This window comes from Humulus lupulus, chromosome X, assembly GCF_963169125.1.
Source record: "Humulus lupulus chromosome X, drHumLupu1.1, whole genome shotgun sequence".
NCBI classification, from domain to species: Eukaryota; Viridiplantae; Streptophyta; class Magnoliopsida; order Rosales; family Cannabaceae; genus Humulus; species Humulus lupulus.
The window spans coordinates 252,487,674-252,510,500 of NC_084802.1; the positions used below are offsets into that span (position 1 = coordinate 252,487,674).

Below are 22,827 nucleotides of genomic sequence, written 5' to 3' on the forward strand. Positions count from 1 at the left end.
GAATCCCAAAACTAGTCAAGAAAACACTGAAATTCAGACATTAGATCATCAATTCAAGCTTACCTTCACTGAAGACTCAATCCTCCAAGCAATTCCTGAGCTAACACCCAAGCTTTCTGCCTTAATTCAACCTTGAAATTGAGAACCTAAGAATTCTTAGAACTCAGCCCCAAAACCACATAATCAATTGATCAAAAATGTAATTCAATGCTTACCTTAGTTTCTAGTTAGATTCCTTAGCCTCCACTGAGTTAATCCTCCAAATCTTCCATTCAATTTCCCTATGTTTCAAGCTAATCCCCTTAGTTTTCAGTAGTTTTCCTTGAGAGAAAAGAAAAGGAAGAGGGGAGGGTTGGTTCCTGATGTTTCCACCAATTTCTAAGTTTTGTCTAACCTATCATAACTTAATCAAGTTAATTCTGAGGCTCGAGGTACCGAAAACGTACCCGAGGGCAAAATGGTAAAATTCCCCGGTATTCCCACCTAGGCTTCCTAACCTCAAATATATCTCCAATTATTTATTTCCATAACCCAATAACCCAAATGACTATCTAATATCCCAAATACCCCATGACTCACCCCGAGTCGAGTATCAGGTCCCGTTGTGACTTCCTGCTTCTTCCTCCCTAGGATCGCCTCATGTCGAAAGCTGCAAACACATATATCCACATAATAATGTGGTCTCAACAATTTATCACAAATAATCACATTTATGCCCTAACGGGCCAAAATTACAATTATGCCCTCCCAACACACAAATCAAGGCCCTTAAGACTTATTAGTAATTTTGGGTCGTTACAACACGACTAACAAAATATATACAAAACAATAAATCCCTTCCCCCAAACTTAACCTAAACATTGTCCCCAATGTTTAAATAAAAGCTAAGGAAAAGAAACTTACCTGACACCTCAAACTGCTTAACATAATATGGAGTAAAATGGTGAATCAAAAATGGGGAAAGAAATTTTTGTGGTTATCCCATAGTTCATTCTGTCGGAGCCCAAAGTAGCACTGCAACTCAAATTAGTCTCATATTTAATATTAAATAAAAAGAAATACTCAAAATACTAAAATTAAAGTGTTCATAATCCAAAATTTAAATAAAACTAATAAAAAAAAATGCAAATAATAGATTGGAATGCCTCCAAATGCACTATCGTTAACTTCCTTTAGCTAGACGCTTAACTTTTTCTTCAAAATCAATTCGGATCCAAACCACCCCTCATGTCCTTGAGAGCCATAGTATCATGAGAAGACACTATTTTCTTGATATTGCATATTTTTGGAAGTTTCCATCACTCATGAAACAGTCGAGCTTTCTCACTAAATATCCTTTTCACTTTTCTGACGAATTGCTCGTTTCCCACCTTTCACCATAGTTTTCTTCTTAGTAACTTCCAGCTTATCACCCTCATTTTTCACCACATTAACACTACAAAAATTTGGAACCTCCATTGCTGCGAAAACTTTTAAATATTACCTCTTCATTTTGCACTCTCAACTTCAATGCTCCTTTTTGCACATCTATTAAGGCCCTACCAGTTGCTAAAAATGGTCTTCCAAGAATAATGGGAATATTTTCATCTTCCTCCATATCAAGAATAATAAAACCTGTAGGGAAAATGAATTTGTCCACCTTTACTAGAACATCCTCAATAATACCCCTAGGATGCTTTACTGAGTGATTTGCCATTTGCAAAGACACAATAGTTGGTCGAGCCTCTCCCAATTTTAACTTTCTAAAAATAGATAGAGGCATTAAATTTATACTAGCCCCCAAATCACATAAAGCCTTGGTTTCCACTGAACCCCAATAGAGCATGGAATATTGAAACTACCAGGATCTTTAAGCTTGGGTGGTAGCTTCTTTTGAAGTATCGCACTGCACTCCTCAGTAAGTGCAACCATGTCATAATCCTCCAATTTCCTTTTCTTTGATAGGATCTCCTTCATAAATTTAACATAACTTGGCATTTGTTCAAGTGTTTTGGCAAAAGGAATGTTGATGCAAAGCTTCTGAAAGACATCTAACAACTTAGAAAATTGCTTGTCTAGTGTCTTGTGTTTGAATCCTATGAGGATATGGGATCTTAATGTGATGCTCTATACTTTTTTCTAGCTCCTTTTTCTCAAAATTTTCATTAACCTCTTCTTCAATTTTACCCTTTTTCTCATCAACAACTTTTCGTAATTGAATAGGCTTCTTACTTGGGTCTTCCAACTTCTTACCACTCCTCAAAGATATTGCATTGCATTGTTCTTTTGGGTTTATCTCAGTTGAGCTTAGTAAAGTCCCTTGAGCCCGGTTAAACATTAACTTTGCCTGTTGACCAATTTGTGTCTCCAAACTGCTTATCGAAGACCTGGTTTCAGTCATAAATTATTTCAACGTGTCTGATTGTGCTTTTGGTGGTTTCACTTGAGGATGCAGTGGTCGGTGTTGTGGCATTTCTTGAAGAGGATCGTAATACAATTGAGGATTTAGCCCATATATGGATTGGTGGGATGGATATTGAGGATGGTTTTGTGGGTATGGCAGTTGTGCTCCTTGATTATTTTTCCAAGATAAGTTAGGATGATTATGCCACCCTTGGCTGTAGAACATGGAATATGGGTTATTGGTTGGCCTTTGGCTATTTCCTATGGCTTGAACTTGTTTCATAGGCAAATTATTTAAATCCATTGCAGGACATTGGTTAGGTGGATGCGCCATTCCACACATTTCACACACACTTTGTATTTGCATGGCTTGAGCTGTGAGGTTATTTTGTTGTAGTTATTTCGTCAAGGATGCCACTTGAGCTGTAAGCATTGAGATGGCATCTAATTCAATCACCCATCCACCTTCTTTGTATTTTCCCTCTTAGTAGGCCACCGGTAATTGTTCATGGCCATTTCCTCTAGTAGATCATAAGCTTCGTTGGCACTCTTTCTCATAAATGCTCCTCTTGCTACTACATCTATGATAGTGCGAGTAGTACCGCCTAAACCATTGTAAAAATTATGGACTAACATCCATTTCTCAATACCATGATGAGGACACTTTCTTAACAACTCTTTAGATCATTCCCATGCATCATACAATGATTCCCCTTCTATCTTGTAGAAATTATTAATTTCCCCTCTCAACTTTGTAGCTTTTGCTAGAGGGAAAAACTTTTCTAAGAACTTCTAGGCTAACTCATCCCATGTTGTGATAGAATTAGCTTGCAATGAAATTAGCCAACTCTTCGGTCGGTCTCGTAGAGAGAATAGGAATAATCTATTTCTAATCGCATCATCACTCACCTCATTCATCTTAAATGTTGCACATAGCTCCGGAAAATTGGCTATGTGCAATTTAGGATATTCTATGGGCAACCTCCCAAACTGAACAGTAGACTGCACCATCTGTAATATTGCTGGCTTAATCTTGAAATTATTTGCAGCAACAGTGGGGTGTCTGGTGCATGAATTCACTCGTGTGATAGTAGGAAGTGCCAACGAAGCTTATGTATGGTGTGCAGAGGTTTATTTATGTGCAGACAACAGTGGGGTAATTGTTCATGGCCATTTCCTCTAGTAGATCATAAGCTTCGTTGGCACTCTTTCTCATGAAAGTCTAAGCGTACTTGCTCCTCGCTCCACTGGAACCTCTACAATATTTGGGATATTATTAACATTAGCAGCATTGTTTGCTGCATTTCCTTGATTCTCAACCATGGAAAAATCCAACATTTTCTTTATCTTTTGGTTTTGTCTACACATTCTTTCAAGTTCAAGATCTATCGGTATAGCTCCTTTTGTCTATTTCTTTGCATATACCAATAATTCTCAAAACACAATACATCCTCGATCTGAATGAGTACTAAAAAAAACACCAAAGTAGAACAAAAAAAACAATTAATTTTGATATAGGATATTAGTCCCTGGCAACGGCGCCAAAAACTTGATCGGTAAAATATGCATGCAAGTGTACGTGGTCATGCCAAGTAATAAATTCTAGAAGAATGGATATCATCCCACAGAGACTATTAATCAATTACCAATAATTGCTCTTTGCTTTTTATTTGGCAAGTAAAATTAAGATGGATAAATCTACCTACAAACACAATTTCAATAACTAAAAACAAAACAATTAATCAAAGGATAAAAATCAATAATAAAAAGACCTAGGGTATTAACTTCATCAACTTTTCATTCTATTAATTTTATTAATCAGTTCTAAATTTCTTTCTTCCTATTCTAATAGTAGGTTAACAAAAATTGATTCCTATTCTTTTTCAAGATATAAGATCTTAACCTATATGCAGGTTTTCTACATGTTTGTGATAAACTTAAACATATAGTAGGCATTAAGCATAGAAACTGAATTGCTGCACAAGCCATACAAGTACTTTCGTCGAATATGTAACCTATGTATACATAATGATAGCATATTCAATTCTCATCTTTCGAATTTTGAATCAAAATCATAAGTCAAGAAAATATTGATAAGATATTTACTAGCATTAAACAAACATTTTATAGATTAGAAAAAAGAGGAAGAATAATAACATTAAATAGAAATCCAAGTGACTACATTAACCCCAAGATAGAGATGTTTAGTTCACAGCAGACATGACTAAAACAACAAAATAATTATTCAGAAACATAAAATTCAATGACTTCAAGAAGAAATAGAAATATAAAAGTGTAGAAAAATTTGCCTTAGAATCAAATTTAATCTCTAAATTCGTAATTAAAATCTGACCTAACCCTAATTAAATCCTAAAGTCTTAATTTATACTAAAAAACATGAATTCCTCTTTTTCTCAAAGGCTGGTCGTGACTTGGCCTTTCCTAGGTTGCGACCGTGTCTTTTAAAAGCACTTCAAAATTTGGTTAGCCCTCTAGGCGCCACGACCCTCTAAACCCATGTCCTGACCCGCATCTCCATGGACCTCCTGGATTTTGCCTCTATTTCTTCTAGCGTTGACCAAGTCGCGACTCTAATTCCTTTCAGCAAACCTTTAGCCTCTGACTTTGCTAGAATTGCTGCCCTTAAGACCGTGCTGCTACTCTAATTCTTTTTTTTTTTTTTTCTTCCATATTTTAACCTTTTTACATCCTTCCTTCATCAAAATTTATTATAATTCATCCTTACCAGCAATTTGAGTCGAACAACCACCAAAAGCTCCATTTTCCACCATTTTTTCTTCTTTCCACTTTTAGCTCATGATCCAAAGTACCAACCTACAACAAAGACCAACACAAGCGTAATCTAGCACAAAACAAATATAAAGACTCAAGATTACCACATAAACACATTCTAAAACGACACTAAAATGTAGTTATCAACTATAAGCATGTCACGAAAAACAAACAACATACACAAACATTTCACAATTACAGATAACATGCATAGATTAAAACATAAATCAAACTTATGATTTTAAATAAAATTTTCTGAAGTACATTGAGCGTACACCCTGCGTGTAGGTCTCCAATCTTATTACCTCATGTCCAAGCAACAACAATAATTCCATTCCCTTCAAGTTCCCTCACCGAGCCCCAGTCACAATATTGAATGTTGAAATCTCAATTTTCATATCAAACCAAGAATTTTTTATAAATGTACCCATGCCCCTCCAAATGTTGATTCATACTTAAAATATCCTCACAAAAGTCCCAAAACCACTCTACATAGAACCCCTAATCAGAGACATAAAAATTAAAACCAAAACATAAAGTTAAACCAAACTCCCATTTCTGGGTGAGTAGCTGTAGCGCCCCAATTTGCTAATAAGGCTTAGGGCCTTGGTTAGCATGCTGGGAGGGAAATAATTGATTTAATTATGTTAATATGTGAATTTGATGATTATGTGACTAGAAATGCATGTTTAGGTGAATTAAATAGGCATGTGGGCCCCATTTGGCTATTGGGGGCATATCTGTAATTTTAGCACGTTGAGGGCATAAATGTAATATTTGTGTATATTGTGATTGATACCACGAATGAGTGGTGATATATTTGTGATGCACAATCTGAGACGGTCCTAGGAAGCAGTTTAGCTAGAAAGTCACAATGGGGTCGAATACCCAGCTCGGAAGGAGCCTAGGGGTATTTCAGGAATGTTATGTGTGTTAAGGAATTATCGAGTAATGGGTAGTAATTTAGCAATGATTTGGACATGTCGGGATTAAACGGGAATTTATAGGAACACTCGAGGAGTTTGCGGGATATGGAAAATGATAGAATTGCCCTTGGTGGCACTTGAAGATTTAGATAAGCTTAAGGGGTATCTTGGACTTTTAACTAAGGAGGGATTTGATCACTAAGGCTGTAACGACCCAAATTCGCCATTAAGGCTTAAGGGCCTTGAGTAGTGTGCCTAGAGGGCATAACGGGATTTTTGTGTGACTTTATTGAGTTTAATGCATGATTATGATTTAATGCACGTTATATGACTATTTGATTATTTGAGACGCATGACTATGTGAATTAGTATGCATGTAGACCTGATTATCTTTGAAAGAGCATAATTGTAATTTGGCCATTTTGGGCATGACTGTGTTGATATCTGTGATCTGTGACTTGAGACGATCCTAGAATGAGCGGGTTAGCAGAAAAGTCAAAGCGGGAATCTATACCCGGCTTGGATTAAGCCTGGGAGCTTAAATGAGAATTTGGAAAATATATTGAGGTTATTCTTGATGATAAGGAATGTATATTTGATGATTAATCAGGTATTGGGTAGCGAGCGGGAATTATTAGGAACACTTGAGGAATTAGTGGGAATTTGGGTAATATGACTAAAATGCCCCTTTATGGGCAAAAAGGGTTAGAATTATTAAGGAGGGCATTTTGGTCTTTAGGCTTGTTAGAGATAAGTTAAAGGGGGCTTTATACTTAGTGGATTTTGTAGAAAAAGAGTTATAGGATGAAAAGAAAGAAAGAAGGAAGAGAAAGGAAAAGAGAGAAAAGCTGAAGGGTTTGTTCCAAAGAATCGGTTTGTGGCTCTCCCAACCAATTTCCTTCATTTTTCTTGGAGTTAAGCTCAGTGGAGAGCTAGGGTAGGCTGAGCATCAAGGATCCTAAGCTAGACTTGAGGATTGGCAAGGGATTAGCAAGATCACATCAGAAATTTGAGGTAAGTTCTTGGAGATTTCAGTTTTAGGGCTTGACTGGTTTGAACTGTGTATTTGAGCTAAATGGATGGGGTTTTTGGGGAAATCAGGTCAAGGTTGTAAAGGAGCAAGCTAAGGAGGTCTAGGGTTCAACTCAAGGTCGAATTTCCATCCACGGTATGATTTCTAAGACCTTATCTTTGTTGTTTGAGTGAATTTCTGGTTTTTGGGTTCATTATGGTAGATCTTGAGTTTTGGGTTGCTTGAGCTTGGGGTTTGAGTTCTTGGGATGAGTGTGAGGTGTGGATATGTTTGTTTTTGGGTTTGGAAAAGGTTTGGGCAAGTTTGGGGTTGAAATGGTAGAAGGAAATCGCAAGATGCGATTTTTGGGTTTGGTCTGGCTGCAACTAGCGCTACAGCGCTAGTCAGGGGGCGCTGTAGCGCTAGCTCCTGTTTCTGGAGGGGTGGTTCTGCTTGTAGCGCTACAGCGCCCTCTTTAGAGCGCTGTAGCGCTACACTGTTCACAGAAGGGGATTTTTGGGTTTTTGATGAGGGATTTTGACCTAGGGTTCGGGGCTCGATTCCACCACTTTGTTTTGGGGATCTAGGACTTCCCGGGGGCTCGGGATTGGTCCCGAGGCTAGGTTTTGGACTTTAGGTTTGGTAATGACTTTGACTTATGGATTTTTCTTAGGTAAGCGCTAGGGCTCGAGTAGGATCGTGCTCAAGGAGTCAAGTGATCAAGGCTATCGAATCGAAAGGTAAGAAAACCGTAACACCCGAGATCAGGGCATGGGCCCACAGAGTTATTTTAGGGCACGACCCTAGATTGTATTATGTGCGAATGTATATCCTTAAATGAATTATCATATGTTTGAATGATTATTTCAAAATGTACTATATGTGTGATTATAATGAAATGAACGGCTAAGGCCGAGAGCGGTGAAGGTCGGGAACGGCCTTGGGGCTGGAAGTAACACCTAGCACATGGGATGCTTATAGCCAGGGTGGGACCCAATGGATAAATGAGTTATCCTTACGGTAAGGAACGAGACCCATGCTTTGGTAAGGCCTCTGGGGCGGCATGGCCGTGGTTGTTCAGTCTGATGGTTTCCCTATTTATCAGTGGATTATATGCCAGCTATATTCAATGCATATGTTATGTACTATTTGGGTTTTCTTGCTGGGCTTCGGCTCACGGGTGCTCTGTGTGGCAGGTAAAAGCAAGGAGTCAGTCAACCGGCCATGAGTATGGAGAGCGTGGGGGCGGTGCGTACATGTTCAGCCTGCCTGACTGCTTTGGTTGGGGGCATTTTGTGTATGGCTGTATTAACTCATTCTTTTGATAGTTAACCTGGTGTAAATCTATTTTTGAGTTGTAAATATTTTGTAAACCTTATTTTTGGGATCCCAGATGTTTGATACTTAATGTTTTCAATGAAACTAAACATTTTCAAAGAGTACAGCCTTAAACTCTGGTTTATACACACTTTTGGTTTTAGAAACCACGTAGAGTCAGTCAAAAGCACGATTTCTGTTTTAAACTCACTAAGTAACAGCTCTAAGGTAGTAGGGCGTTACATAGGCAGCTGAGATTCTAGGGTCATTTAGAAAGAAAACATAAGTCTCTCTTAGCTCTCTCTCACTCTCTCGTTCGGTTCTCACTCTCTCTCTCTTGGGTGTTTGAGAATTTTGGAGAAATCTTGAGGATTTATGCTGAAGAATTGCTGGATTGGAAGCTTGAGGACTTAGGAAATCAACTCAGGGACAAGTACAATTCAGAGGTAAGCTCTTCCTCTTGATCTTCATGTTGAGTTCTGCTGGAATTAGAGGCTTGCATGAGAGTGAATTTTGATTTGAATTTTGAGTGATAGTGAGGATTCAGGAGTTGATCTTAAGTGGAAATGATGTCTAGGTTGTGCGGACAAGGAATTCAGGTTCAATTATGAGTTTAATTGATGTTTGAAGTATGAAAATGGAGTTTAGGCTTGAGGAAAAATGCCGGAAATGGTGTGATTTTCTGGGTTTGGGGGCTCGAGCCGCGGCCCGTGTCTATCGAAGAGGCTGGAAGCCTCTGTTTGCTCAGGAGTGCCGCGACACAAGGTATAGTGTCCCGCGACCCGTGTCCCTCAGCCGAGAGGCATTTTGCCTTTGACTTGGGGCGCAACGCGGCCCTTAAGGGGGCTGGGCCGTGGCACAAATGCAAAATATAGGTTGTTTGAAGGTTTTTAGCTTGGGAACTCAAATGTTAAGGCTCGGGAAGGTTTCTACTATCCAGTTTGGTAGAATCCAAGGTCTCAGAGGCTAGATTTATATTCCGAAGTTATTTATTGGTTTAGAACTTGATGGATGGTTATTATGAATGCGTTGTGACTAGGTTTTCAGCGAGGCTCGGGTTAGGGGACTGTACACGTGATCATGGTGCTCAGATAGCCTGGGACACAGGTAAGAAAACTGTTGTACCCGTAGTGGAGGGCGTGGCCCTAATGTTTGTATTGCATGGTGTGACCCTATTGATTGATTTGCATTACATAGATGTATTGTTTATGTTTGGTATATATTTAAATGTCTGTTGATATTATGTTATGTGATGCATATTTGTGAGTGAACGGCGAAGGCTGGTAACAACAAACGCCTGGACCAGCGAAGGCCGAGAACGGTAGGAAGTCGAGTACAACAACGGACCGAGATCGACGTTGAGCATGCGAAGTGCAGGCCGTTAGGGAGAGACCCTCCTAGGATGCTGGAGTCATCCTTTCGGTGAAGACCGTGAACATAGGGTCTGGTAAAGCGCCTGAGATGGCGTTGGCCGTTATATATTTAGCCTGTTGGCTGTCTTGCTGTATATTGTTGACTATTGTGCATATGTTATATGTGAGTTTTCTTGCTGGGCTCCGGCTCACGGGTGCTCTATGGTGCAGGTAAGGGCAAAGGGAAGGTCAACCAACCATGAGTATGGAGAGCGTGGAGCAACAAGTACATGTTCGGCCTACTTGGCTGCCATGACCGGGGTTATTTTGGGAAGATGTAATGTATTGGTAGATTTGTCTCCTAAGTCGACCTTAAATGTATTTCGAGATGTAAAGTATTCTCCAAACAATATTTTGGGATCCCAAATGTATAACTCTTTACGTTTTCAATGAATGACCACAAATATATATCAAATGCCTTTAAACAACTTTTATTGTAGTTTAGCTACCCTTTTAACCTAAAACCTCGATTAGTGAGCTAATGGAACGTTTTCAACTCACCTAGTAACGGCTTTGAGGAAGTAGGGCGTTACAGTAGCGTGGTGGTGCTAGGGCTTGGGCGCAGTTGCACTGAAGGAGATTTTTTACTTTTTGGATGTGTAGCGTGGTCGTGGTAGGATTGAGCACGGTTGTGCTCAACGAGATTTTAAAAGTCGCAGGATGCGATTTTTAACCCATTTTTCCCAAGAACATGAACTTAAACATCATCAAACCCAGATTTCAACATACGACAATTCCTTAATCGAAAAACAACATTCCTTAACATATCTAATTATTAATTTATCATCAATTCATGCATTCATTCAAAATTATGATAAATGCATGGTTAGGGTTCAAGAACCCTAACTTTATCTTCAACCTCTAGACAACTATTAACCATAACCTATATAAATTCATTCAAAACATATTTAAATGCCTGTTTCTACCATTGAATTACTATCATAGACATCCTAATATGCAATTCTAACAATTAAATCTTGACTACTACCCCCAATTCCTAAAAGCAATATAACCATATCTTATCATTTATAGAGTAATTGAATCTTACCTCAAAGTCCATTCCTAATTCACCAAACCTTTTAGATCTGAGTGATAGAGTGGAAGATTCCTTGCTTTGCTTGAGAAAATGGCAGCTATATTATGATATGCTTAACCATATGTCTCATCTTAATATGCTTATACTAACCGTAGAATCAAAAGACTAATTTACCCCAAATTCTTTTTGTAATTTCAAATAAAGCTAATAGTTTTTAATTTCCTTAATTAACATATGGCCCAAAAGTCCTCTACATTATACTAAGGCCCTTAATTACGTGTTTGTGACACTTATGCCCTTACAACTTGAATGAATTATTGTTGTGACTCATAAATGTACACAATTTCAACAATTGCTCACATAACATATTTCAAATCATAAATATAGTGAGGTATACACATAAACAATTATTAACATAAAATTACAAAAATACCCCTAATGGTTACCATATTACAAAAATACCCATCAAGGGAAAAATTACTGAAATGCCCTTATAGACCGAATTACCAAAATACCATGACATGCTTGGACAGATATTACACATTAGGTCCTTGTTTGATAACTTCAAGGTCATTGAGCTCAGCAAGCAAAGTTTGTGCAACAAAGAACTATGAGTAAAAGAGTCTCACAAACACATCCTAAGAATTAATGGTCCCAATTTCTATCTTAAAAATCCATTGTTGGGCAGCGTCCACTAGGGTAGCATGAAGATTTGGCACCAGACATCATCCCTAATGCCTTGAAGGTCTGTTTGTATCTCAAAGGTTTTTCAGATGAGAAACTAGATCTTCTTTTCCTGTATACATCTTCCAAGTTGGCATTTTGAACTTGGGAGAAATTATTTAGGAATTTTTTCAAAATTCGACCAGAGTTAAAGCCTCGAACCATCTATGTTCTCGGACCATTTGAGCTAAAGTGTCTAGCGACGCTTGAATGGCTGGTGCAACCATGGGGGCAGCTACTAGTACATTGGTTGGGACTACTACAGCCTCATCCTGTGGTGTTGGAGGGACTACTGGGGCAACAAGTTCTACAATATTTGATCCCTTGCCTTCCCTGAGTTGGTCAAGGACATTACCCAAGTCACGTCCTCTATTTCCAAGTCTATTAAAGACACTATTTCCTCTTGATTTCCCCAAATTTGTTTTTGCTATCTACTCTAGGGGCGGCAGAAGGCAGTATAGCAGGACAATTAGGCTCTTCGAGTTGCCTTAATGGGACAAACGGTCCCTTAGGTTGTATGTGTTCTTAAGGAAAAGTGTTTTGGGGCCCAGGTTGCCTTGGTGGAACAAACTATTCTCTCGGTTGTCCATCATTTCGATGGTCATCATAGTATTGATCATTCTGAGGTTGGTAGTACCCACTATCTCCCTCTTCATCATCATAATCATCTTTGTAAGATGATCGATGACCAATACTGACTTCTTTGTCATTTTTGCGTTGATACCTTTTAGGAGGCTAGCCTTGGTTATGTCCAGCTGATTGATTATGTCGAGGTCGTTTGCCCTAATTTTGACTCATTGCTTTATCATTCCTTGGTTGTTTAAATTGTTGACGAACACTGTGATTTTGTTGATTAGTAGGTAATCCTCCTCTTGAGACTTATCACCTCGGTTGATGTCCATCACCTGACCTTCCTTCTCTGGAAACCTGTCTACTACAACCTTGCCCTTGATCGTGATTGGGCAAGACTTATTCATCTTGGTGTAACTGGCAATACTGCCCTAGTTGAGTTTCTCTGTTCGTTTGATTACTGCATGTTTGCGTAAGTGGATGCACTTAATCTCGAGACTATATTTGGTAATTAGGCTCATGGGCTCAACAAATTTGGGTTTGAGCAACATTCATTCGACCAGGATTTTCGGTTGTGGATTTTCTGGTCGATTCACATTGAATTGAGTTTGTTGCAAGACAACTTCCAATATTCAAGCTTCTTCAATGTTACGACGATCAACTTATTTTTTTCGAGCCTCAAGGGCTCTTTCTCGTTGATCCATCCAAGGTTGGAAGTCTTATCTCTGCTTGTTCAGGGCTTCAGAAACCGCCTCTCGGCCTATTGTTTGGTTTTCATGCATTGCAACATACTACTCTTGCATTTTCCCCATGACTTCTTTTAGTTGTTCAATGTCAGGGTTAAGATCTTCTCCCAAGTCCACATAGGGCTCATCGTGACCAAGTACTCCACGTAGAGGAAGATTCCTAGTCAGATGAATCTACTAGCCAGGATGCAATGGAGGGAACTAACTGCTTGAAGGGCAGTCATGTGGTCCCATGCAATACTACAAAAAAGGCTTTTCTCTGTGATTTTTTTCCTTAATACACTGCAAATTTTGGGAGTACTGAGAACCATAGTGTATGCGATCGTAGATAAAAGTTTTAAAAAAACTGCGGAGAAAAGGCATCCTTTTCTATGTGGTTATGTTAAGTAAACTGCAGAGAAATATAAAGAATATCTTTCAACGCGGTTATGCTTTGCAGTTTATTTAAAATAACCATGGAGAAATTATTATTATTTTTTAAAAATTATTTTTGGGCGTGTTTTTATATATTTTCAATTCTGATTAAATAATATACCTAATTTTATTTATTATTATTATTATATACCGAAATTTTTTATAATAATATAAAATACCTAATTTGATAAATTATTATCTAATTAAAAGATAACATATAACATATTATTATATACATTCACATATCATTTCTAATTAAAAGATAACATATAACATATTATTATATACATTCACATATCATTTCTAATTAAAAGATAACATTTTACACGTATATATATGTAGTTTATATATACATGCATAAGAACATACAAATACCATTTAACATATAAGTCAATTTAGCAAGTTACACATATGAAAACTTAGACTTCATAAATAAATGACATTAATCTTGCTAACCAATCGCTTTGTAGTGGGAGTATATCGTTCTTGACATTGTATTCCTTTTTGTCAAACCACTACAAAATTGAAAAGTTAATATAGATTAGATGATTAAAGACTATATCTAGTTTTTCTTAAGCAAAAAAGAGTATAAAATATAACATACTTTCTTCTTGATAACTTATGTCGGATTTGGTGCATTTACAAGATTATAAATGTATCTTAGTACATTAAAACCGCATTCACGACTTTCAAGTTTTTTTTGACAAGAACCTCTCAGCAATTTTGTAAATGTGTCAATGTATTAATTTTCCAAATATTGTGCGTATGCATTGCAAAAATTAAAATTAATTTACATATTATACTCTCAACTCTTAAAAATTATCAATACATATATTGAAATTGACAAACTTACTTTTCCAGAACCTCCTTCATTATTGGTGGAGATTTATGATTTTTCAAAGGGTCATAAATTATTGTCATCCCGCGCATCATCACGAGCACCAACATCCAATGTCGACTAAAACAATAATAAATTATAATTATTATAAGATTAAATGCCAAACATAGTAGTGATAATATTTAAGTAGTCCATTGTTACTAAACAATCCAAGGAATAAAATATATTTGGTTGTGTCTATCCATAGTCATCATCCATTTGGCTATAAGATCAACCGTATTTCATCTTTGCCAATAGAAAGATGTTCGATGTCAAAAAAATTGTATAGCTATCGTGAATTTGGGTGCATGTTCTCCCAAATACATATTGTAACGCCCTACTACCTTAGAGCCGTTACTAAGTGAATTTTTAAGACAAAACAGTGTGCAATGAACTCGCTAACCGAGGTTTTGAAACAAAAGTGTGACTAATTAAAAGTTAAGGCTGTAATCTTTGAAAATGCGTCGTTTCATTAAAACTTCTATTATTAAACATTTGGGATCCCAAAATAAGGTTTGAAAACTAATTACATCTTGAAATAAGGTTACAGTTGAGAAATCATGAAATCATAGATTATTACAGCCATTTTCGAATAAACCCCCAACCAAAGCAGTCGGGCAGGCCAAACATGTACGCGTCGTTTTACGCTCTCCGTACTCATGGTTGGTTGACTCAGTCCTTGCAACTACCTGCCACACGGAGCACCCGTGAGCCGAAGCCCAGCAAGAAAACCCAAATAACACATAACATATGCGAATCAAATAGCTGGCATAATTCACTGACACATAGGAAAAACCATCATAATAAACAAGTACGGCCATGCCGCCCCCAAGGCCTTACCAAAGCCTGGAGTTTCGGTTCTCACCGCGAGGATAACTCATGTATCCCTTGGGTCCCACCCTGAATTTAAGCATCCCATGTGCTGTGTGTTACTTTCGGCCCCACGGCCGCCCCGGCCTACGCCGTACTCGGCCCCACGGCCGCCCCGGCCTACGCCGTACTCGGCCCTTGCCGTTCAATTCATCATAATCACACATATAGTACATTCAAAATAAACATTCACACACATCACGGTTCATTTAAGGTTAAGCATTTGCACGTAATACAATCCGGGGCCATGCCCTACAATCACACAGTGGGGCCATGCCCTAATCTCGGGTGTTACGGTTTTCTTACCTGTATTCCGAGCCTCCTGATGCACTAAAGCCGCGAGCACGGTCCACTAGCACGAGCCTCTCTAATAACCTAGTCACAACACACAAGAAACACCCTCAACACTAATCAAATCAAAAACCGCTTCTCGGGACCAATCCCACATTCTCGGGACTCCCAAACTCCTAAAACAAATCATCGGAAACATCCCCCGAACCCCCGGAGCAAAAGCTCAAAAATGCAAACTTTCAAGTCCTGAAAATGGCCTAGCGCCGCGGCGCTACCTAAGAGGGCCGCGGCGCCCAGCAAGTTAGAAGCCTCTCCCTGCCCAGAAATAGCCTTGCGCCGCGGTGCCCAAGAACAGGGCCGCGGCGCTCCTACGCGAAACCCAGATTTCTGGGTTTTTCCCTGCGTTTTCCCCGAGCTAACTCCACTCCAAATCATCCCAAGCAGGTACCCAAGCCCCAAAACCAAATCAAAACCCCAAGTAGACCATACATCAACCCATAAACATCATAAAACCCAACTCAATAACACAATCACACTCAAAATCACCCATTTGATTTCAAATTTCAGAAAACTCAAACCCAAAGGCCAAAAACACAACCCAAGCTTGAAAATCCTAAACCATGGCTCCAAAATCTTAAACCACAACAGAAAAGAAACCCAAGGATGTTTAAAACTCTTACCTCAATCAAGAATCCACACCAAGCTTCCTTGATCTCCTCCTAGACTCTCACTTCTCCTTCTCCTCCTCTTCTTGCCCTAACCTTCTTTCTCCTTCTCTTCTTCTCTTCAATTTCTATCAAGCCTCAAGTGACATAATGCCCAAACCGAACCCCCCTAAATCCCAGCTGAATTTTGTCTATAACCCTTGCCAAAAGACCATTTTGCCCCTCCTTGCCTATCCTTCCCTACTTAAACCTCAAGGGTACTTAAGTCTTTTCATTTCTATTTCATTTCTACCATTTTCTTTCTAAAACTTGTTACTCTCAGCAGTAACTAATGGTTACCCAGGTTACTAAATCTCCAATAACCATTACCCGCTAAATCTCAACTTAACCATAAAATTCCCGAGGTACCCCTAGGCTCCTCCCGAGCCGAGTATAGAAATCCCGTTGTGACTCTTAAGTTAACTAGCTCTCTAGGACCGTCTCGGCACGTGCATCACAACAAATAACACCACACTCACGTGGTACAATTCACAGAATACAATTATCACATACATGCCCTCAGCGGGCTAAAATTACCAATTTACCCCTATCATGCAAACGGGGTCCACATGCATATTATTTCACCTAACATGCATACTAACCACATAGTCATGCGCCTCAATGTTCAATTAGTCATATAACATGCTTTAAATCATAACCATGCATTTATCTCATAGAATCACACATAAATCCCAATATGCCCTCCAGGCATGCTAATCAAGGCCCTTAAGCCTTATTAGCGATTTTGGGTCGTTACACATATGTAGAATCAATCATCCATATTACATATTCAAAAATATTTTCAATTAATAAATTAATATCATTTTCAATTAATATCATAAAAAATTGGGCAGAGATTCCTTTGTTTCTATAAAATATCCAAAATTATTGGTACCTATAAATTCAATTCAAACAAAACATACAACAAAAAACATGCATAATTTCATCCATAAACCACTGCAGCACACATAATTCACAGAACCTACTTCATTGCGACACACATGTTCTCAACCTTCTTTTATTTCCGGAGCACACAATTTCATATCATAACCTACTTCACTACGGATGTATATCTAATATATTCAAACTCCTCTAACAGTTTGTTATCACATAATAGATTGAGTTCAAGTTAAATTGATACATACCTCATACCAAACAGCATAGTTGAGGATCCAATATTATTCATGGAGGCTGCTTGATAAACGTCTTCCGATGTGATGAAGATAGCCTTGCGATCTCCTATAAACTCTGGGTCAACGGGAACTTGTACAACCCCATCTAATCCTTTAATGGAATATCTCTCCTTCACTATAAATGTTAGACTAACATAAATTTTGTCCCATTGGTGATCAGTTAACTAGTTTGAAGGTTTTCATTGAGCTGTTTCAGTGGAGACAACTATGTGAGATCTAGCTGATGATAAATGTGGGCTTGGTGATATGGATTTGCGTTTAGATGTCGATGGGCCCTACATAATATCATATAACATATCAATACAGTGTATCCATGTAGAAAATAATTTTATACCTGACCAGTCACAATTAAATTTTTTGGCCAAGGTAGGAATGTGTCTCATGCGTCCCCAACATATCGTATGTTACCAAAGGGAATAGGGATCTCAACTTCTTCTTGTAAGACATTTGTAAACCAAACCCTTGCAACCGAATCATCAAGTATAACTCAATGAATGGTAATTTAACTACCCATGTTTGGTACAATGATAACACCCTTAGCCACTATATTGTCCATATTGTTCGAACACAATTGCACTTCATAGCTCGGTGGTGGCAAGGACTCATAAATTGATTGATCATCTTCATCAAAAGGATTCACTGTGGATTGGTGGATAGGTTGATAGCATTCAGCAATAGTATAGTCTTCGATTTGTGAGACATGTAAATATACTTGATGAAAAAGATCCTCTGCGTAGGAGGCAGGTTGATAGACTTCATCACATGGATTCTCACAGCATTGCCCTTCGTTATTGTTTGGATTCTCATAGTATTTTCCTTCATCACATTTATTTTCATAGTATTTTCCTTCATCATAGTATTCTAATCGTTTTCCTCATTGTATTCCTCATTTTGAGCTAATTCCTCTTCTGTTTTAGATTTATGTCTCTTTTGCTCTTCAATCTCAGCTTTTAGCCGACTAATCTCCTCTTTTGTAGTCATTTTCTTCAGTTTTTTTCCAAATGTTTTGGACACAGTCGCAGTGAACCTACAAAATAATAAACCAAGTCAATCAATAAATCAAGCTAAATAATTCTTAAAAGAAAACAACTATTATAAAGTATCATACCCACTAGCTCAAACACGACGTGGGTGTTCCGGTGTCTTTAGCGTCCCAAATTTTCTAATAAGGCTTAGGGCCTTGATTAGCGTGGTGGGAGGGCAATAATTGATTTAATTATGCTAAAATGTGAATTAAATGATTATGTGATTAGAAATGCATGTTTAGGTGAATTAAATATGCATGTGGGCCCCATCTGGTTATTAGGGGCATATTTATAATTTTAGCCTGTTGAGGGCATAAATGTGATATATATTTATATTGTGATTGATACCAAGAGTGAGTGGTGATATTTCTTTGATGCATGATCTGAGATGGTCCCAGGGATCAGTTTAGTTAAATAGTCACAATGGGGTCGAATACCCAGCTCGGGAGGAACCTAGGGGTATTTTGGGAACACAGTTGGTGTTCGAGATTTATCGAGTAATGGGTAGTAAATTAACAATTATTTGGACATGTCAAGATTAAACAGGAATTTATAGGAATACTCGATGACTTAGCGGGATGTGGCATATGATGAAATTGCCCTTGGTGGCACTTGATAATTAGGGTAGGCTTAAGGGGAATTTTGGACTTTTGGAAAAGGGATAAACATGGCTTAGGATGCTGAAACTCTAGGATGACTTAGAAGCTAACAGAAGGAAAGGAAACAAAAACTCTTAGCACTCCCTCTCTCATTCAACTCTCTCTCCCTCTCTATGGTGCTTGAAGATTTTTGAAGAAACTTGAGGATCCAACGCCAAGGAAGTGAAGGATTGAAGCTTGTTGTGGTTGGGGTTAGCTCCAAGTAAGTATATCTCAGAGGCAAGGGCCTAAGCTTAATCTATTCTGTATAATCCTACTGAATTTTGTTAGAATTATAGGTTTGCATGTGAAAATAGATTTTAAGATTAGTTTTGGGTGTTTGATGAGTGTATGGAGTTGTTTATGGAATTTTTGAGATTTTTAGGCTATGTGAATAAGGATTGTAGGCCTAGTTGTGGGTTTAATTGGTGTTTGGTTGTGAATTTGGGGTTTCAGCTTAAGGAAAAATGCAGAAAAGATCTTGAATTTTTAGGTTTGGGGGCTCGGGTCGCGGCCTTGTTCTTCAGGCGCTACGACCCGTGTGCTCGAAGAGGCTGGAGAAGCCTCCAGTTTGGCCAAGCGCCGGGTTCCTAGGGGAGCATGCCACGACCTGTGTCCTTCAGCAGGGTTGGCCTCGCCCTCTAACTAGTAGCGGTCTGCGACCCTAAATGGAAAGAAAAGGGAAATTAAGGTTTTAGGCTCGGGAAGGATTCTACTACCTGGTTTAGTGGAATCCAATGTCCCATAGGTTATATTAATATTTCGAAGTTATTTATTGGTTTAAGGCTTGATGGATGGTTATTATGAATGCTTTTTGACTAGGTAGTGAAGCCTAGAATTTGGAGCAAAGAATTGAGGTTGTGAAGCTAGAAGTGCTGGAGATCTAGCCTAGGTCGAATTCTCAGCGAGGTAAGGATTCAAACTTGATTTCTTTCTGTTTAATTCTGCTTTGAATTGGAAGTTTGCATAAGAGTTGAACTTTAGTTTGATTCTGAGTGTTGATGAGGAAATGAAATCATTTCCGGGGTTGTTGTGATGTTTAGGCTATGTGGTTGAGAGTTCTAGACTTAATTGTAGGTTTGGATGTTGTTTGGGGTATGAGTTAATGGTTTAGGCTCATGGAAAAAAACATAGAGAAATGGTGGGATTTCAAGGTTTTGAGGTTCAAGCCACGACCCTGTTAATTAGGCATTGCAACCCACTTGAATACTAAGGCCTGGGGGCCACAGAAGTTTGGCCAGGTGCCACGGTTGAGGCATGGTGTGTCACGGCCCGTGTCCTTTAGCAGAGAGAGCCATGCTCCCTGACTTGAGCACGTCATGACCCTTAAGGGCTGGGTCACGGTTCAAATGGGAAATGTTTGCTATTTGAGGGATTTCGGCTCAGGAACCCAAATGTTAAGGCTCAAGAAGGATTCTACTACTCGGTTTAGTAGGATTCAAGGTCCTGAAGGCTAGTATTTTAATTCAAAGTTCTTATTTGGTTTAGGGCTTGATGGATTATTACTATGGATGCGTTGTGACTAGGTTTACGTCATAGCTCGGGTCAGGAGATCGGGCTTGGGATCGCGTTGATCTGTCAGCTCAGGACACAAGTGGGAAAATTGTTTGTGCCCATAGAGCAGGGCATGGACCTATTATTTGCGTTTCAAGGCACGACCCTATTAATTGTGTTTAATATATGTGTGAATATCTGTGAATGCTATCTTGTGTTATGCATGCTTATGAATGAACAACGAAGGCTGGGAACGATGAAAGTCGAGAACAGCATGAAGCCGGGTACGACAAGGGCCGAGATCGGCGTTAAGCACATTGAGTGCAGGCCGCTAGGGCGAGACCCTCCACGGGTGTTGTATCTACCTGCTCGGTGAAGACTGCGAACTAGGGCCTGGTAAAGCACCTGGGTCGGTGTAGGCCGCTATGTGTTTAATTTGTTGACTGTTTATGTTGCTTATTATTGGATTGAATTGTGCTTTGTATGCGTTGAGTTGTCTTGCTGGGCTTAAACTCACGTGTGCTCTATGGTGCAGGTAAGGGCAAGGGAAACGTCGACCAACCATGAGTTGGAGAGCATGGAGCGTCATGTATATGCTCGACCTACCTGGCTACCATTGACAGGGTTATTTTGGGAAAGATATGTTGTAATGATTTGCTTTGTCGCTTTGGTCGACTGTATTCATATTTTTTGTTGTAAAACATTTTCAAACAGTATTTTGGGATCCCAAATGCATAACTTTTATAATTTTAATGAATGCCCAAATATTTATATCCAATGCTATCAAATGAGTCGTTATTATAATTTAGTCACACTTTTTTTAACCTAAAACCTCGATTAGCAAGCTAATGGCACATTTATAAATCATATGGTAACGACTCTAAGGTAGTAGGGCGTTACAGTCCCCCTAAGGAAAGTTTCTAACCATATTAATATCAAGGTTTGCTTCTTATGAAGATAGAAAAAAGTGATGTATTTTAGGATTGACCAACCCTAAGGTGGCACTCTCTAAGTTAAGTCATGGACTCTAAAATAATGGGCTACACTTACAAAGATCCAATAAAACTTTTGAGGTGGACAATTGTATCTTTACCAAACAAATGGTACTTTATTTTTAAAAGAGAAAATATGAGATATTTTAAGTTCAAATTAATAAAGATAGACTGTCTTATAAACTATCTGAAATTAATTTCATCAACTCTAAGGTGACACTTTAATTGTTGGGTGGTTTTTATCGTGGATTAGCAAATGTTTAATATTATGTGTTTTATCTACTACATTTGTGCATTATATTTACTTTCCAAAAAATATGATATTTATTTCAATTATATTGAATGTTATATGTTTCATTTCTTTTCCAGTAAGTAAAATGTTGTAATCACACAATATATTTCCAATTACTAGTACTTCCATGCATAAAAGGATTGATGAGTATGTAAGTAGAATAAAACTCACTGATGAAGATGAAGGAAGATGGACAAAAGCAACTCTGTTCATTTTTCTCGTTGAAGACCTTAAAAATATATTTAATGAGAAACGACCTCCTCTTATGCCATCAATGAATGCAAGAAAAGAGGAACCCAAAAAATATGTTGATTGGATGAGATCGAATCTCATGGAAAGATGATGATGTGGGATACTGTGTATGAGGATATACAGAAGAGACAACAATGGTAAATATGATTTTCATGTACTCAAAGCTTGTGTATTGGATGATGGTGTGTCATCTTGGATCATTGATTAAGATACCACTAATCATACTTGTTCTTCTTTGCAGATTCTTGAACAGTCAAGGGACGCTTGCAACTGATTGACAAGGAAGGAGGAGGAGAGCTCGTTTAGGAATAAGCATTTGGGAAAATTCATTTAGTTTTATTATTAATCGAAAACAATTATTTAGAACAATTTTTTATTTTATTTCTTTTAGAAATTTAATTTCCTTTTATTGCATGGACAATGATTGTTATTTTTAAAGATTGTTTTCAATCCATGCAATATAAAAAGAATAAGTTTGAATTCTTCAAAGTACCTAATCCTAAAAGTAACAAAAGACAAGAGGTTTCTCAAGATGATGGCCAATGTCTATGGCATCTAAGATTAGGTCATATTAATCTAGAAAAAAATAAACCGATTGACAAAAGGTTGACCTTTGAGGGAACTAAAAGGTGGACCTTTGAGGGAACTAAAAGTTGGAACTCTTCCGATTTGTGAATCTTGTCGAGAGAGTAAAATGACCAATAAAACCTTCTCAACAAAGGGAAATAGAGCCAAAGAACCACAGAAGCTTGTGAATAGTGATGTGTGTGGTACAATCTATATACAAGCTAGAGGTGGTGATGAGAACTTCATCACATTCATTGATGGTTACTCAAGATATGGTCATACTTACCTAATGCTTAGCAAG

The 22,827-nt window shown here is 38.2% G+C and overlaps 1 non-coding gene across 1 annotated transcript; it reads left to right on the forward strand.

Annotated features, from left to right (window-relative positions):
• Window positions 1-3,028: 3,028 nt before the first annotated feature.
• LOC133807945 (small nucleolar RNA R71) lies at window positions 3,029-3,135 on the forward strand. The gene has a single exon (XR_009879825.1). It is a non-coding gene; the product is annotated as a small nucleolar RNA R71 (small nucleolar RNA).
• The last annotated feature ends 19,692 nt before the right edge of the window (window positions 3,136-22,827 follow it).